Source organism: Chlorocebus sabaeus, chromosome 16 (assembly GCF_047675955.1).
Source record: "Chlorocebus sabaeus isolate Y175 chromosome 16, mChlSab1.0.hap1, whole genome shotgun sequence".
NCBI lineage: Eukaryota > Metazoa > Chordata > Mammalia > Primates > Cercopithecidae > Chlorocebus > Chlorocebus sabaeus.
Window position 1 is genome coordinate 74,330,893 of NC_132919.1, and position 18,062 is coordinate 74,348,954.

Below are 18,062 nucleotides of genomic sequence, written 5' to 3' on the forward strand. Positions count from 1 at the left end.
GTGCCCCGCCACGCCTCTGTTTCTTAATCAGAAAAATGGATACTCATGCATGAAAGTATTACAGCTCACTGTGATGTCCATAATTATCACCACAGAGAGAGTTGAATACTGAGAAACAACAATGGCAAGAGTGAGATCAGAGAGCCCATACTCTGCAACTGTCTGTCTTTCATCTGGGTTCCAGCTCTGCTACATGTGAGATGTATGATCCCAGATGAATCTCATGCTTAGTCTCCTCACCTATCAAACAAGGATACGACTCGCCTCACGAGACTGCTGTGAGGCTTAAATGTGGTGATGCATTTGAACAAGGTTTCTAAAGTACAAAGAGCTATAAAGTGTACAAATTCATGACAGCATTACTTATAATCAGGGGCTTAAATATCTTTATAATGAAAAAATATTTTAATGTGTTGGAAAATCTATCTCTTGAGAAAGGTTAGATATGACACTGACTTGAAACAAAAGGGTCTATATGACTTAATGAATAATTGTGAAGGAATAAATGATACCCCTGTACCAAGGAAACTTACAGCCCTATGACCCAGGAGCTCTGTGAGTTCTATAGGATGATAGCAGTGTAAGTTTCTGTACTACACAAACATCTCAGTACCATTTAAACAACTTACTCCAAAGCCACCAATCAAAATGTCAAGTAATGATTTACAGTGGGTGAATACTGAAAAAAAAAAAAAGTGCTGATTTTTATTTACCTTTCAATCTGTGCAAATCCATTAACTATGGATGCTAATGCTCTTCTTCAAAGCACTTTGCCAGGTCACTTCCTTTCTTCCACTCCACATCCTGTTTTCTCTGGGCTTCTCACATAAATTTATTTGAGGGCTCTCCTGCCTATTCACCTACCTTGCACCTCTGACCTTCTCCTCAGCCAGCCTGTATCTGAGCCTTCCTTTCTACTCTCCCTTGCCCACCAAACTTCCATTCCATCTGTTTTTAAAGAAATTTCTTAAATACTATTTTCAGGTACTCTTGACTATTTAGTTAAGAAGTCATTTTTCTAGAGCTGTGGTCTTCAATTTGGTAGCCACTTGCTACATACGGCTATTTAAGGGTATATTTAAATTAACTAAAAAATTAAATTTTTAATAGTTTCTTAGTCTTCCAGCCACATTTCAAGTGCTCAGTAGTTATAAATGTTAGTGGCTGCTCCACTAGAAAATGCAAATATTATATATTATAGACCATTTGCATCACTACAGAAAGTTCTGTTGGACAGTGCTAGAGCCCATTTTTCTCTATAATAGTGGAAGACAGTGTGGTGTAGTAGGAAAGGTATGAATTTTAAAATTAGACGCCCTTTGTCTTTTCAATACTGGACTTAAAAGATAACTTCAAGAAATTATACAAGTGCCTAGCACAATACCTGCCAGAGTAGGTGCTCGATTCATGGTAGCCATTATTAATGTGCTACTGCTTTTTAAAGTAACTCCGGAGTCTCTGTTTTCCTTTTAGCAGGGCACACAAAAATCTGGAGGAGTAACAATCAACGTGACTGGGCATGGTGGCTCATGCCTGTAATCCCAGAACTTTGGGAGGCCAAGACGGAGGGATCACTTGAGGTCAGGAGTTCAAGACCAGCCTGGCCAATATGGTGAAACCCCGTCTCTACTAAAAAAATACAAAAATCAGCCAGGCGTGGTGGCAGGCACCTGTAATCTCAGCTACTTGGGAGGCTGAGGCAGGAGAGTCACTTGAACCTGGGAGGCGGAGGTTGCAGTAAGCTGAGATCAGGCCATTGCACTCCAGCCTGGGGGACAAGAGTGAGACTTTATCTAAAAAAAGCCAAAAAAACAAACAAACAAAAATCAACGTTACTACCTTTTCTGTGAGGCATACTAGAAATAATATGGGTTTTGGAACTACGGAGACTTGATCAAATCCTGCCTCTGCCCCCTTATTAGTGGAGAAACTCGGGCAGATTAATTTTTCTGATGCTTGAATTTCTTCATCTGTGATAAGGAAATAATAATACCTACAATGCACAGTAGTAATGATGATTAGAGGTAATGTGTGTAAAATACTATGTCTGGCACATGGTAGGCATTCAATAAATTTATTATAGAAAGCAGGTACTACTAATTCACCTTATAGAGTGCCATGTATTCAGCATAGTCATGTGCTAAGTAAGTGATTGTTGTTGTTGGTAATGAAGGCCAGGCTAAGAAATCTTTTGCAGGATGGTGGTATTTATGCTTTTGTTTAAACACTTCTCCCTACACAGGGCTTTCTCTCGTACTCCTAGGATGCAGGTAAACTTAAGTTTTTCTCTATGGTATTATCAATTCCAGTTAATTATTTTTTTTAGTTTTAAAAATTTTATATGAGAAGGAAAAAAATGAAAATGAGTATTCACAATTAATCGGAAAGCCTTTAATTTACCATTATTTGGTAGTTTTTACTATTATAAAGACAGTTATGGAGTGGTATGTGGATTAGAACTGCAGATTGGCATAAAGGACTGCCACTATCACTGTCACCAACAAAGGTTGCGGTTTAAAATTTTGCCTGGACAGCAAGTCTAACATTTCTGCCATCACAGCATAATCCAAAAGTCACAACTCAACAAAGGAAAACAAAAACCAAACAAACCACCGGAGGTTAAACGTATGCATGAGACATTGGAAGGCTGTGGGAAGGAGAAGGGAAGCATTCTGCAACCCGCCCTCTTCATTCATGCTGCCAGAAGGGCAAATAAGGATTGTGTCCCTCTTGCTTCTGGCAGTTGGCACACCCTAAGTGACAGCACATTTCAAGAAGCTGTTCTATTTGCTTGAGTTGTCTCGTTCTTTCAACTGCTGTGGTGTTGTGGGTCCTGCTAAAATATCTTTGGGGGAGTGGGTGAAGAGTGGTGAATCACAAATTTAGTAGCCAGTTATTCCCCAGGGGGGAAAAAAACAACAAAGAGTGACCAAGTAACCAAGTGAAGAGAGCTATGAGTTCAATAACCAGGATTATCCCATGGCAAGGATTCTGTTATCGTTGGGCATGATTCCTTTATCTCTCAGAGACAATCAACCTTCAGCCAGAGGAGTGTAACCTTAAAACCTCATAACTCAATTTAACATAGTGTTAAAGTTTGGGGGGATATTTATCAGTGCTGAGGCTGATACAATCAGTCTGAGGGACCCTCGAACAAAGAGCAGTGGGTGAAGAACATGTCACCTCCGTGCACATTCGTTTCCTTGATGAACAAGGGGCTATTAGCTGCAGAGAAAGCATTATCTAGGTGAAGAATGATGCCGATTGTTTTAGCTACTTCTCTTGAAATTGTGGAATAGAACACAGAATCTTAGTGAGTTAAGGAGCAGTTTTTGTTAATATGATGTGGATTTTTTTTAAGTTTAATTTGGCAAAATATAGACACATATTCTTCCATAGTAACCAGGAACTAATTTGAAACATACATCTCTTTTAACCTCTGCTCTTACTTCATTAAATCAAAAAATTTAAAGATAATCACATAGGCTGGGCGTGGTGGCTCACGCCTGTAATCCCAGCACTCTGGAAGGCCAAGGCAGGCGGATCACCTCAGGTGGGGAGTTGGAGACCAGCCTGACCAACATGGACATATCCCGTCTCTACTAAAAATACAAAATTAGCCGAGCGTGGTGGCGCATGCCTGTAATCTCAGCTACTAGAAAGGCTGAGGCAGGAGAATCGCTTGAACCCGGGAGGCGGAGGTTGCGGCGAGCCAAGATCGCGCCATTGGCTCCAGCCTGGCAACAAGAGCGAAACTCCGTCTCAAGAAAAAAAAAAAAAAAAAAAAAGATAATCATATAAGGCTTTAAAAAAAATCTAGTTTTCATGCAAAATACTAGCTTTCATGCAAAATTTAAGAAGAAAGGCCATATATGGCTTTTTTTTAGTAATAAGCTAGTTAATAAAGCATCTAAGGAGGGATGAAATATATTCATTGAACATGTGGCTTTTTAAAGAGCTAGGCATCATCTACAAAATTTAATTCTCAATAAATTATAGATTTTAATTGTGAATTTTTATACAAAATATTATTTCTAAACATATCTTGCCAATAAAATTTTGCCACTCTCTTCACATTATGTTGTAAATTAATCATTGTCCTTACTGATTCTAAGTAGAAATGTAACTTGTAATGCCTTTTTAAAAACTACCTCATGATTTTAGTTTGTTTTTTAAAAGTACTTTTAAAAAATAATTATTCTTATTTTAAAATACATTTTCTTTAATTTTACCTTTCAGCATAGTTTATTATATTATTACAGCTTTAAATAACTGATAACATTTATACGAGAATAATCTTATTAATTGCTCTGTATGCAGGTTTTCAGATTTAAAATATAAAATTGTATTATTTTTGTTGAATAGGCTTACTTTTATAATTTCTTTTTACATGCTCTCTGGATAGGCTGGACGATGAACTGATAATTTAAGTTAACCTCTTGGAAATCCAGGAACTTTCATATAACAAACTTATTAAAATATATTTCAGAAACTAAACTTTAGACGATAACATAAAATATCTGCTTTTATCATTTAAAAAATGACCAGCATATTTCATTTTAAAAGGATAGTAAAAGTTTCTTAATCAAAAACTTCTCAGGGATTTTTAACCACAAGGATTTACTGCAAACCTGCTGCATCTGCCAGGCCAGTAAAACTGCCAGGCTACCTCAGTCAATATCTCATATCAAGATGCCACGTTTTAAAAATCTTCCTGATGGGATAAATATTGTAGAATATATTCTTTACTAACTCTGCAGATATAGCTTTCATGGAGACATTTATGAGACATGAAAGAATTGAGGGAAAAATAAAACCTACACTGCTTTTTAGGGTTTTAAAAAAATTCTTTATTGGAATTTCAATAATTCATTTAGCAGACTGTGCAAAAAATTTCATAGAAATCTTTTCTTAATTTTACACTTTTGCCATATATTGAAAATCATACCCAGCATGGTCTTATATCACTTGGACTGAAAAATATAATATGTTAGAATTATTATGAGTGATAACGTGGGTAAGAGTTTAAAGAACATTATAAGTAAATCAGACAGAACTCAATTTTTGCCTATTCTAGATAGGAAAAGTAAACTTAAAGTTGCAAAACTTTTTACCTAGGTGGTGGCTTCTGCATTGCTAGATCAGGACCTCTGCAATGTTCTGTATAGTGATTCATACTGTAACAGCCATAATTTCAATATACAGTATCTCACCCTGTAACAATCATAAGCAAACTATGAAATGTGTCACAATTACTTACTCAACTGGCAGAATTTACCAAATCACCACTTGTACAATTTCAGCTATTTCCCTTAACTAACTTCTTAAAAACAGGAAGAAACAACAAAATGTAATAATGTAAGAAATAATGTAAGCATGTAAGAAGCAACAAAAATGCTGACAGAAGGCCAGCATTAGATAAAAATGTAAACACTCCGAAAGCTTATGATTTATGTGCCTTCACAAGTTAGTCCTCATTTATTTTTGCCAGATCTAGTTAGTGGAGTAGCCTAGCCTTCCTAACTGCACTGGAATTGATATGAACTTTTCCACCATTTGTCCTAAATTTCTTTGCATCTGATAGGCAAAGTCATTATTCTTTCATATACCTTTTTATCTGAATAGACAAAGCTGAGACATCTTATATTGCTGAAAAATGTTTTTCTGCTGGCAAGACAAGCTATATGTATTGCCTCTTAACACTGAACGAAATATATCTAACCAAATTAATATATTTAGAGTTAGGGGATTACATTACAATTTAAAATTGTAATGTATCCATGGAACAAATATGAAAGCAGTAAAAAGTTTTCCCTGTTTAGCTCCTTCTAATGTATCTCATCCCAAACAAATAGGGAATTTTAATGAATCCAAATTAGGGGGAAAACATTTAAAATACTAATACTATCAAATTTAAGTAAATTTGCTATTTTTGAGAAAGCAAATGTGCAAAAGATTCCACATGAAGAGCTCCTTGAATTGTCCTGATGTTTCCTAGGAAAATTAAGAAAGATATTTGCTTTACAGATGAAAGCATTTGCACACAGAGAGCAAGAAAGCAAAGAGGTAGAAGGAAACTGCCTTACTTTCAGTTTCAATTATATGATAAAGAAAATAATCATATTTAAAATAAGATACTCAACAGGTACTCAGATGCAGTTTCCTAGGAAATTGCCTTCTATCCTACACTTTGACAACTATTCTGATACCCCAAGAGACCCTGATACCCTCTTATGGTTACACAGGTTAAACTTCTGCAAATAATTTCTATATTATGCTGTTATCAACTTTAATATTCAAAAAGCTAGTCATTGTAATTTCCCTAATAGTGCTAAACGGAAGAGTACAAAATATTAAGCTAATTAATAAAATCTGTTTAAAAAATATTCTAGAATGAACCTTTTCCAAAGCCAAGTAAAGACAGATCCCTTCAGAGAGCTTTGTGAAAATATATCAATAACTTAAAAACAATAAAGAATGTATTCCCAAAAACAATCACAACTTTTTGGTGACCAAAGCAATTGAAATGTACATAGTAGTAAATAGCACAGGTATAACTAAAGGCCATCTTCTGCTTCTCTACTCAGATAAGAATGTTTCAGAGTTTTTATAAAAATCCACAATTTTATCTGTCTCATGAAAGCATGGCCTTTACATTTAAAAAAATCAGGCCCAGCAGGTATCTAAGAAATCTGACACAGATCAAGAGATCAAGGTAAGATTGCCTAACTTGATTGTAGTTAAATCTAAAAAATGTTATATCAAATTATTATTTTTAAAAAATGCATACAAATTAGATCATTCCTATGTAGATCCATAAATGTTTTGCTATTAAGAGGTTTGATCTGTAGGTTGGTTAAATTTTTTCTTCAGGTGCTCATAGGAATGTCAATACTAAAAATTAATATTAATAAATAGCTAAGATTAAAATCGTATTCACATATCTTAAGGGAGAAGCACATAGTTTAATAAAAGTAAATTGATTTCCTTATTTTTAAAAAATAATTATAATCTCTTAAAGTAGGGGAGAAAGAAGAAAAATTAGTCAAAATTACGAGCTTCCTAATTGATATTTGATTATTGCATATTCTCACTTATTTCACCTGCGACCAACCCGTTTTCATTTTGTTGTGGTATGTCTATATCATTCTTCTCTTACAATTCCTCAATTAGTATAATATTCAGTACTCCCTTTTGGGGAAAAAAGGACAATATTTAATATTAAAAAGCATGGTCTCAAACTTATTCCTAGAGTTCCCAGAATAACTAAATAGGACCCCATATTTTCATCAGAATGTGATTTGAGCATAAAACAGTCTACCTTAACCATTACTCAAGTTTCTGAATAGCCTAAAACAAAACAAAACAAACTTAGGGATAATGTCTAATTTTAATCACTTTCTGCATTGCCATCTAAGACATATTAATAGCAACTTTTCATTGGTTCTTGTCTAGAGATCAACTATTTCAAGGCATAAGGGTTACTTTTAGTAGTCTTCTAGAAAACAAACATAATTTTTTGCTACCTGTAAAAATTTATTCCATAGGCAATTCACATGAAGACATTTGCACACCAGTTCAGTGTCTTCTTCAGGTATTTGCCACTTACTTAGAACTTCAATATCTGAAATGTGTCTACCATAGAAGGAATGCTACAATAATAAGCTGTAAAATTAATATGTTGTAGGAGACACAGGAGATCTGATTAAATACGTTAGAAATGCTAACCACTTCCATTTGTAATTGGCAAAGGAAAAAAATACCTGTAAATTTGGTTTAAAATTCATATTTAACCCACTTCCTTTATCTGTTTATGAATACAAACCCTCAAGACTATAGTTTTATTTATCCTCCCTTTAACTTGTGTAATATTAAGAATATATGAAATGATTGTAAGAAAGTAATATTTTTGAGGTTTTAAGGAATTAATAAAAGAACATGAATTTCTCATATCTGAGTATGTGTATGTGTACGCACACATACATATAACAGTTTTAATTTTTGAATTCGCTACGTAAGCTCACATGTTGAGAACTTACATATCTTAGCTTTCCTCTTCACTAAAGCAAAACAAAACAAAAATCCAGAAAAGCCCAAAAGTAGTATTTCCTTTTACCACGAGAGGGAGCTAGAGAATTCTGATCTCTTCCAAGGTCTATAAAACCCTCTTAACTGCTACTTTATAGACATTCAATTACAACAGGCCATAATACATTAAAGCATTAAAATACACATATATCCCAACATATGCCAAAGCAAGCACTACACTGGTGTGCTCTCCAGATGATCACCAATACCAACATCAAATAAACACTTAGGCATCTTCTAGTGGTTTATATGAGATTTTACTCTTGAGCACTCCCCTCCCCATAGGGCAGCTCTCTTCGTTAGGTGATCCCCTTGGAATGGGAAATATCAAGCAGTGTGATAAAATATCTAAGCACTGGAAGTATGACAGGGGCAGAGTGAGGTAAGGATTAAGAGAACTGAAATTTATGTAGTTTGGAAAAGTGAAGACTCTGGGGATAAATGTTCAGTCTTTAATACTTCCTAAAGGTAACAATATAAATGAATTAGGGGAATTATTCAGTCTCAGAAGATGGTATAGAAAAGAGCAATGGCCTGAAACTAAGGAAGGAAAAGTTTAGGTTAGACATGAAGAATAAATTAGGAATAATAGTTGGGCGGGAAAGATGTCCGGCAAAGGGAGGACCCAAAGCATAATAACTATATTTGATAATTAATTAAATGAGATATTAGTAAGAATGATGTGAATTCATTAGAAGGGCTAGATTAGATAACTCAAAGTAATTTTTTTCCCTAAGCTCTGACAATCTCTAGGTTCAACTATATTCTTGGGCATTCGCAAATGTCTTTCACTGATGATAATGATCACTTGTAGAGAGAAGAGTTAGTAATTCTAGTTAACCCTATGTTTTGTTGGTTAAAATAAAATCTGGGGTATTATAATGAGACAACATAATAAAATTAACCAAGACAACAATGTCTATCTTTCAGAGTATTCTGTGAAAATATACTATACCATATAAGCTATATTTTAACAAAATGGGTCAGCAAATTGGAAAAGGCTTCTATAAGTGAAAACTTCCCATAAAGGAACAATTCCCCTCTAAATCCCAATCTTTTACAAGCCAGAGAATCCATTCCGTATAATCTTTCTTTCCTGCTAGACCACTGTACCCGGACTTAAGCTACTTAGGGCCCAACATAAAAAAGGCTGTCACTCAAAGTTAGAAAGACAGCCTAGAGCAGAAGTATAATATAGTTTGTGAATTCAACAATCTTTCCCTAGTACGCCATAATATTCCAGATTAAGACGTGGTTCAGCATTGTATTAAACAGTGTTACCAACATTTCTTTTTTACTTGAAAAGTCAGACTTCTATGTTAGACCAAAAGAAATTACGACTGGTAGAAAAACAAAAACGATCAAAGCAGGAAGAGTTGAATATATATATTACGTATAAACACAAACATACTTGGCCCAAAAGAGTTATTTTATGCTTAAATGAAATTCTTTCTGATTAAAGTGAATATGAGATTTTGAGGTAAAAATGGTCAGTGACTTTGGAGCTTGAGGAAGGACAGTCTGGTGGTTAAAATTATACCTCAGAATTCAGACCTCTAGAACTTTAGCACTGATTGTCTTAGGAAAGATAGCCAAACTTGGGGTCATTCAATGTTCATCTATAAAGCAGATGTTACATTTATTATAATGCAGTACAGATTCTAAGAACAAGGTAATAAAATATGTTGTATAAGATTTTCTCATCAACAGCATCCAAAGATATATAATCCCTCCCCACCTCTGACTGATTCATATATCAATCAGATAGATACATAAAAGATCTTTGATAATCATATACTAGAACTTTCACATTACCATTAAATTTGTTGACTAGTTTAGAATTTGGAGAGAAACAAAGAATATTCAAGGCATAATGAAAAAGCTTACTCTCTTCTGTCAAGTCACTCATTTAAAAATCAACTATTTGCACTTAAAAATGGTCACTGTTATTTTGCCATTTACTGAGTAGAAACTCAATAAATGTTTGACCTTTCAAAGAATGGACTTTTGCTCATACTCCGCTCTGGAAAAGATTTCTAAAAACACTTTGGCAAAAACCTAGGTCAAATATTATTTTAACTTTCTTCCAAACTACTGCAAGTCCAACCAATTAGGTTTTTCTGCAAACTCTGTCCCCAGTCATCAACACTGGATTATGTACCATATGCTTAGTTGTGAAGGTACCCGAATCGTCTCTCTTCAACTAGATTATTTGCTCACTAAGGAATCACATATTATTCCTTTTTTGTATCCTCTACACAGCATCCAAACTCATGACTGAATAAGGACATTCAATATTGGTATTCAATAACTAACTCTTCATTAGTAGTATATTAACATCTATAACATGGACAAAAAGGCCAAAAAAGATAATTAATTAGTTTTGTGTCAAATCAATTCAGGGGCTTAATGCATGTTATTCATAACTATAATTGTTGGCATTTATGGAGCCTTTTTGAAATTCTTTATAAACTATACCACTCCCAAATCATCCTAGGAAAATAATAAGAATGTATATAGGCAAGAGAGACACATGTGTCTGAAGAACTTGACTGAAACTTGCAAGAAATCACCTAGGAGCCAGGATCAGGCCTTCTACAAACCTCTGTGGAGGCAGCATTGAAAAGCATACTGAGATCATGCAGGTGAGGGAATGCATGCAGTGTAAGCCAGGAGAGGTCACTCTCAGAGAGGTGGTCTTGGGTATGATACTGGCTCTATCACTTGCTGGTTGTAGGATGGAGACACTTAGTATCTTCCTTCCTTCCTTTCTTCCTCCCTTCCTTCCTTTCTTCTTTCTTCATTTGGTTTCTCTCTCTCTCTCTCTCTTTCTTTCTTTTTAGATGGAGTTTCACTCTTGTCGCCCAGGCTGGAGTGCAGTGGTGCAATCTTGGCTCATTGCAACCTCTGCCTCCCAGGTTCAAGCAATTTTCCTGCCTCAGTCTCCCGAGTAGCTGGGATTACAGGCACCTGCCACCATGCCAAGCTAATTTTTAAATATTTTAGTAGAGATGGAGTTTCATCATGTTGGCCAGGCTGGTCTCAAACTCCTGACCTCAAGTGATCCACTCACCTTGGCCTCTCAAAGTTCTGGGATTACAGGCGTGAGCCACCACACCTGATGACTTAGCATCTTTAAAATTTAGTTTTCTCTTTGTTAAAACAGAGACTAGATTAGGTGATTGCCAAGTCTCTTCCAGCTCTTAAATTCCATGATTTTACATAGAATTTAACCCAAATATATGGGTTAAATTCGCAAGCAGTTTGTTTTAGTGAAAGAAGCATTATGGAAGATGTCCAGCTATCAACACATGTGAGAGCACTTTACTGGGTACTGGATGAAAAGTCAGAGTTTAAACACACAACAACAGCCCAACATGCTGGGCTGAAAATGAAAAACGGGTCATTCATAGACAGATAATTGTTATTGTTTTTTAATTCTTCACAAAAACATGTATAATCCTTGGTAACCATTTGTTTAAGTAATATAAATTACTGTCAACTTGGAAGCCCACTTCGTCATCTTCATCTGTGATTTATACCAGACTATATAAACGACATGATGTCTTAGATCTAATAAGACATTTATCTTCATGAAGGAAGCCACTGTGATCCTGAGTGACAGTTTACTTACCCTTATCACAGTAAACTCAACACTGAGTCCTTAATTTCTCCCAATGATCTGAAATCTGATGGACTCACCTAAAGCCAACACAAACTTGTTCAGAAATCCGCCAGGTTCATGAAAGTGTGTGTTCTACTGTTGAATTCATTCTTTGGCTCCAAAAACACAAACATGGATATAAGTTTTTATGTTCTTCCACAGTATGTGCCTCTAAACACACATACATAACTTCCATTAGCTTTGACAGGAGCCATGTGCCTTTATTAAAGAAAAATATACCTTCTAGCTAACAACAAAGATCAAAGGAGTTGTCTGAAGAATAAAAAGAAAATGAGAAAAATGCTTGCTTGAATATATATATGTATGCATATATGTTTATTTACAGACTTGTTTATGGAAAGAGACTATATTGAGTCATTTTCATTATCTTCATATCATAGAATAAAAAGGAACTAAAAACTCCAACTATGTTCGCATAGCTTACATAGTTTTAAAAAAATACACATGAAGAAAGTTAACAAGCCTAACTCCATCAGTGAGAAGGAAGCAAATGGCTTGCTGTTTTTAAGCCATTAATTTTTTCAATCTACTAGGGTCCTATTGGTGCTAGAATACTATGTATTATTGGTGCTAGGGTACCCAGTGACTGAACCTACATAGGTTTCTAACACTCCAAGTAAAGTAGCCCTAAATTACGCATATTTTACTCCAAAGTTGCCAGCAAGATTCCATCCAAGATTTATCCTGATCAATGAGGTCATTTACCTCTAATCCCTGCATCATTAATTCACATACCTCAGTAAACACTGTAAGAAGCTCAGGTTATTTACTCTGTGAAACAATATAATTTATACACTAAAATCAGGCCTTACCCCTGACTCACAACAATAGGGATCTCAAACTGGCTTACAAACATTTTTTATACTCACTGAGTATAAAGTCTATCAGTGGTTGGGCGCGGTGGCCCACGCTTGTAATCCTTGCACTTTGGGAGGCCAAGGTGGGTGGATCACGAGGTCAGGAGTTCAAGACCAGCCTGACCAACATGGTGAAACCCTACCTTTACTAAAAATACAAAAATTAGCTGGGCGTGTGGTGGGTACCTGTAATCTCAGCTACTCAGGAGGCTGAGGCAAGAGAATCACTTGAATCTGGGAGATGGAGGCTGCAGTGGGCCGAGATCACACCACTGCACTCTAGCCTGGGTGACACAGTGAGACTCCATCTCAAAAAAAAAAAAAAAAAAAAAAAAAAAGCAAAAAATTAGCTGGGCGTGGTGGTGGGCACCTGTAGTGCCAGCTACTTAGGAGGCTGAGGCAGGAGAATCACTTGAACCCAGGAGGTGGAGATTGCAGTAAGCCAAGGTCATGCCACTGCACTCCAGCCTGGGCAACAGAGCTAGACTCCATCTCAAATAAATAAATAAATAAATAAATAAATAAATAAAATAAAGTCTATTGGGGATGCTCTCATAGGTTTAGAGGTGAAACTAAATAAGTGGAAGTTCTAGGAATAGGATTTCAGTTCATTAAGAGGGGGTCTTTTTAATCAATTAGAGCTCTCTATAAGTACCTAATAATATGACCCTGAAAACAAAACAAAACAAAACATGGAAAAAAATGAATACATCTACAATTGTAATTGGAGATTTTACACAGTCCTCTCAGGAAAGAAAAGAAAATCTAGGAATATAAAATACTTAAAGAGTATTATTTATAAAAATAAAAAGAATAAGAGTGTAATCAATAAATATTTCTAGAGCACACATAGTGCATAAGCAAAACCTGATCATTACAGCTACAAAGGAAGTCTCAACAAAGTCCAAAGAATCAAAATAATATACACTGTGCTCTTAGATTATAATGTAATAAAATCAGAAGTCACTAATAAAAGAGTAGGTTTTAAAATTCTTGAAACTACAACAAAAGAAACTAAAATAAAAATAGAACAAAAACACAAAAAATGCTTCTAAATAACACATAAGTTAAAAAGGATATCATAAAGGAAATGATAAAACACTTAGAATAATTATGAATGAAGTTTTGTGGGATACAGTAAAAGCATTTAGAGGATAATTTTTAGCTGTGAATACATTCATTTTAAAAATCAACATTATATTCAGTGAAAAAAGCAATAAGGAAAATGAGTTGGAAAGTTCATAAGAGTAGATGTCTACAGAGGACAAACATCCACCTCAGCAGAACTCTTCAAAAACAACGGCTTTGAAATCTGTTGGAACTCTAGTCCCTCATATGGGTTAGATGTGTCATCTTGGTTAAGTCAATTAATTCCTCTAAGCCTGATTACTTTACCTGCAAAATGGGTAACAGTGTCTTCCTCTTTGAGCCGGATTGAGAATTAAATGAGATAACCCATGGAAAGCACTTAGTAAAGCATAGTAAACACTCAATAAATGGTTCCTATTACTAGATGACTTTATCATCCCTTCCAATTCCCAGATTTCATGATACTAACTTTGGCACCATGAAATTTAAGACAAACTTGAACTCCAGCTACAATAATATAATCAATAAATTAAACCTTCATTTTAATTTCAGAATACTAAAATAGTTTTGTTTAAAATACATTCATATCTAATGCTTTCTCCCCACTATTATAAAAATAAAACCCACAATGATCAATAAAAGCTAGTCTATTATTAGCCATAATCTTAAATCCAAAATTCACTTGTATTTTAGAACTAAAATGAAAACAGAGAAATGTCTTAAAAGTGCTAAAAATAGCACTGTAAAAAATTGGTTACTTTTATTTCCAGAATATTCTCTATATTTTTAAATGTACTTTTCAGAAATGGCATGGAGTTGAAAATAGCTACTATTGGTACTTTAACATGTTTGCAATTTCTTTTAAATCAACAAGTATATAATAAAATCAATCAACAACAGGCTCTCTTCAGTTATTCATTACTACTCTTTTCCAATGATAGTTACAGGTCTTTCCTTTTCCACTTGTTTCTCATTTGGCTGAAGAATAAGAATCTTCTCTAACATTCAACATCCTGATGCACAAAGAAGCTCTAAAATATTCTCACTTCTATCCAGATTTAATTGTTCAATATCCATTCACTCCATTAATTAGAATGTAATCATATATAACAAATAATATATTATCATAGATTTTAGGTTTCTTCTAAAATAATTTTATTTTTTCTCTTTCTTCCAGAAGGAGTCACTATACCCTGCTTATAGAATGATCACTTTCCCCAATCCACTTTTTAAAATAATGTATGTACACAGGGATTCTTCATTATACTAACAAAGTAAGTTTATAAATACATTAAAATCCACTGTGTATTTTGGACACTGAAAACAATCAGATCTTGAGCTTTGTAGCTGCCTGGCTCTTGTACTAAGTACTGTGGTCAATGTTTCCTACTATATTTTTTTCCTTCCATATGGTAAAAACTATGCTTTTAGTTTAGAAATCTAAATGTTATTACTCGTTAGCAAGTTTTCGTTCCCGATGGTGGGGCTGTGCTCTTGTGGGTGTCTCTCTCTGCCTTCAAATTGTGAGCATTTACAAAGGAAAAGGAGAAAGAATTGTAATTAGGTGGCAACATGCTCTCATTTTTATGCATGAGTTAGCCTGTAACCTTGGTTTGCATTTTTTGCTGTGTACCTGGCCAGGTTTCTACATTCTTCTAGAACTCTTTGTAGTTTTCACAAAGTCATGACCTAAACACGATACGTACTATGGTTATTGCCCCTCATCACTAAAGTTATGGGTGGATGGGCCAGACTGTGTATTCTTTTATAATGGCAAGTCTAGGATACTATTCTAGCTGACAGTGGAAGATAAAATATCTGAAATATTTTTACATTTTCTAATGAAGATAAAATTCCAAAAGGCTAAAATAACTGTCATTACAAAGAATGTCAAAGAGGAATACCTGAGAGGCCAAGGAGGGTGGATCACAAGGTCAGGAGGTCGAGACCATCCTGGCTAACATAGTGAAACCCCGTCTCTACTAAAAATACAAAAAAATTAGCTGGGCGTGGTGGCGGACGCCTGTAGTCCCAGCTACTCAAGAGGCTGAGGCAGGAGAATGGTGTGAACCCGGGAGGTGGAGCTTGCAGTGAGCCGAAATCCTGCCACTGCACTCTAACCTGGGTGACAGAGCAAAACTCTGTCTCAAAAAATAATAATAATAATAAATAAAACATAAAGATGAACATCTTTTCTTCATAAATAATTGACTTATCTATAAAGACACTAACTTTATATTTGTTTATTTGTCTACTTATTAATAGTTTTCCCAATGAGATAGTAAGCTCCATGAGGGCAGGGACTGTATCTGCTTTCTCACTGCATTTTTCACCTGCAGCTTAACACAGTGTCTTGGTGTTACCTAGGAATCTTTAAATAAATATTTGTTTTAAAAAATGAGTAAGTAGCATATCAAGTGTTACCATTCTCTATCACGGTAAAATCTAATTAAATAGGATATAGACATTGCTCAAAATTTTGACACCTTTATAACTTTCTCTTTAATTTCACAGGAAATATATGTATCTTTAATTTTCACGGGATGAAAATGAACATTTATTGTGTCTGTTGTGCATTAGGCACTCAGGCACTGTACTAGATTCAATGCTTTGCAGAAACTCATATTTAAACAGTATCATATCATCTTACAATCAAGTTTTTAACACATAAATAGGTCTATTCCTACCTCTACCATTGACTATGTCACTTTTAATTTCTTTTAATTTCATGCACAGAGCTAAAAACAAAAATTTAGTAAGTAAGAATTTAATGTTACTAATATAATTAACTCCTCTCTTGTGAGGAACTGTTATGGAACAAAGTTTTCCACTTTGGAGTTTTCCAGATTTACCTCTTTCAACACAAATGTTTTTCCTAAATTTCAACTATTTTAATGAAAATATTTTTAAGCATAGTATTTGTAACTGTATGGTCTCAGCCAAAATGTTTGGAGTATGAATCTATTTTTTTGGATATCTCAGATAAGGATAGTGGTAAGGATAGCAGAGTGGTTAAGACCAGAGGTTTTAGAACCAGACTATGTAGGCGGAAATTCTGGCACTACTGCTTACTAGCTGTGTGATTTTAGATAAGTTAACTTCCTTAAGTCTGTTTCCTTGTCTGTAAAATAAGCATAATCCTAATATCTACATTTTAGGGCAGTCTTGAGGATCAAATGACGACATATGCAGAGTGCTTACCATACAGATGATGCGAGGCAAATAGTAAGTGCTCAATAAATGCTAGCTAAAAACGTTTTAATTTATTAAGGTACTGAGCACTTGCGTGAGCATGCACTTTTTCTATATCATAGAAAATGACCCCAAACTGCTATTAAAAAAAATTATTCGTATATAAATTTTCTTTATAGATTTTGTTATCTAAATAAAATTTTGTTCTTCTGTTTCTTACCTTAATCTTATTTGTTAATTGATGCCTTTATAGTACCCTCTTCTTCTAATTTGAAGCTCTACTGTGGGCTGAGAAACCAAAACACTGTATTGGTTAGAAATGTGTAAGAAGATTCCTCAGCAAAGGGCCTCAGGGGTTCTTCGAAGAGCAAGGTACATAAGTCACATCTATTTCCACTTAGAGGCCTTTCTGGATTACTTATTGTGTTCTCAGTTGTGTTTGGGAAAGTTGGAAATACCAAATAAGTGACCTAAGGATTAATGAGGCACTATTGTTCTAATTCTGTCAAGCATTAGATTAATCAAAAACAAATGAAAGGTTGATTTCTTCCTGTTTTGCACTGTTAATTTTCTACAATTATTAATCAGCTACCAATGTAATTATTAAACTTTCAGTCCAAATAATGTTTTTAGTGTAATACCTGAATCAATACACAGATCCTATATTACAAACCCCATTTTAAAACTTGGGTATTACTAATTGTGCTATTATACAAAGTCCAAGCAAAATAAAATGTTTCTGTGTGATTCAACCCACAGTTCTTATGTGGAGGTTATCGAGTCAATGAAAGGGAAAAAAACATGAATCGTCAAAAGGGCTAAATGAAATAACAATCAATGGATAAAGTAAAAAGAGAGTAAAACAGAAATTGTTAAGCTCTTGAAATCGAAATAAAAAGAAATGGAAAGATTACAGACTAACAAAGAAAAGTAAGGAAAAATTTACCAACTTTATTCCCAACCCCTAAGTGAATAAAGTGTTTCCAATTTAAAGTTCAGTTTAGTAGCACCTCTACTTTTTTAACCCTACTGGGAAGGCAGGAGAGAGACTCTGATAAGAAAACCATGTGCATCCTTGATGATGAAACCTTCTGCTCAGGTGGCCACATGCCGGAAGAGGCACAGTGGATCCCCACACTTAGGAAATCTAG

The 18,062-nt window shown here is 34.7% G+C and overlaps 1 protein-coding gene across 19 annotated transcripts in view; it reads right to left on the bottom strand.

Moving 5' to 3' along the window:
• Nucleotides 1-18,062, bottom strand: part of SKAP1 (src kinase associated phosphoprotein 1) — a 331,562-nt gene that overhangs the window by 199,606 nt on the left and 113,894 nt on the right. The gene's annotated exons all lie outside the window — the stretch shown is intronic.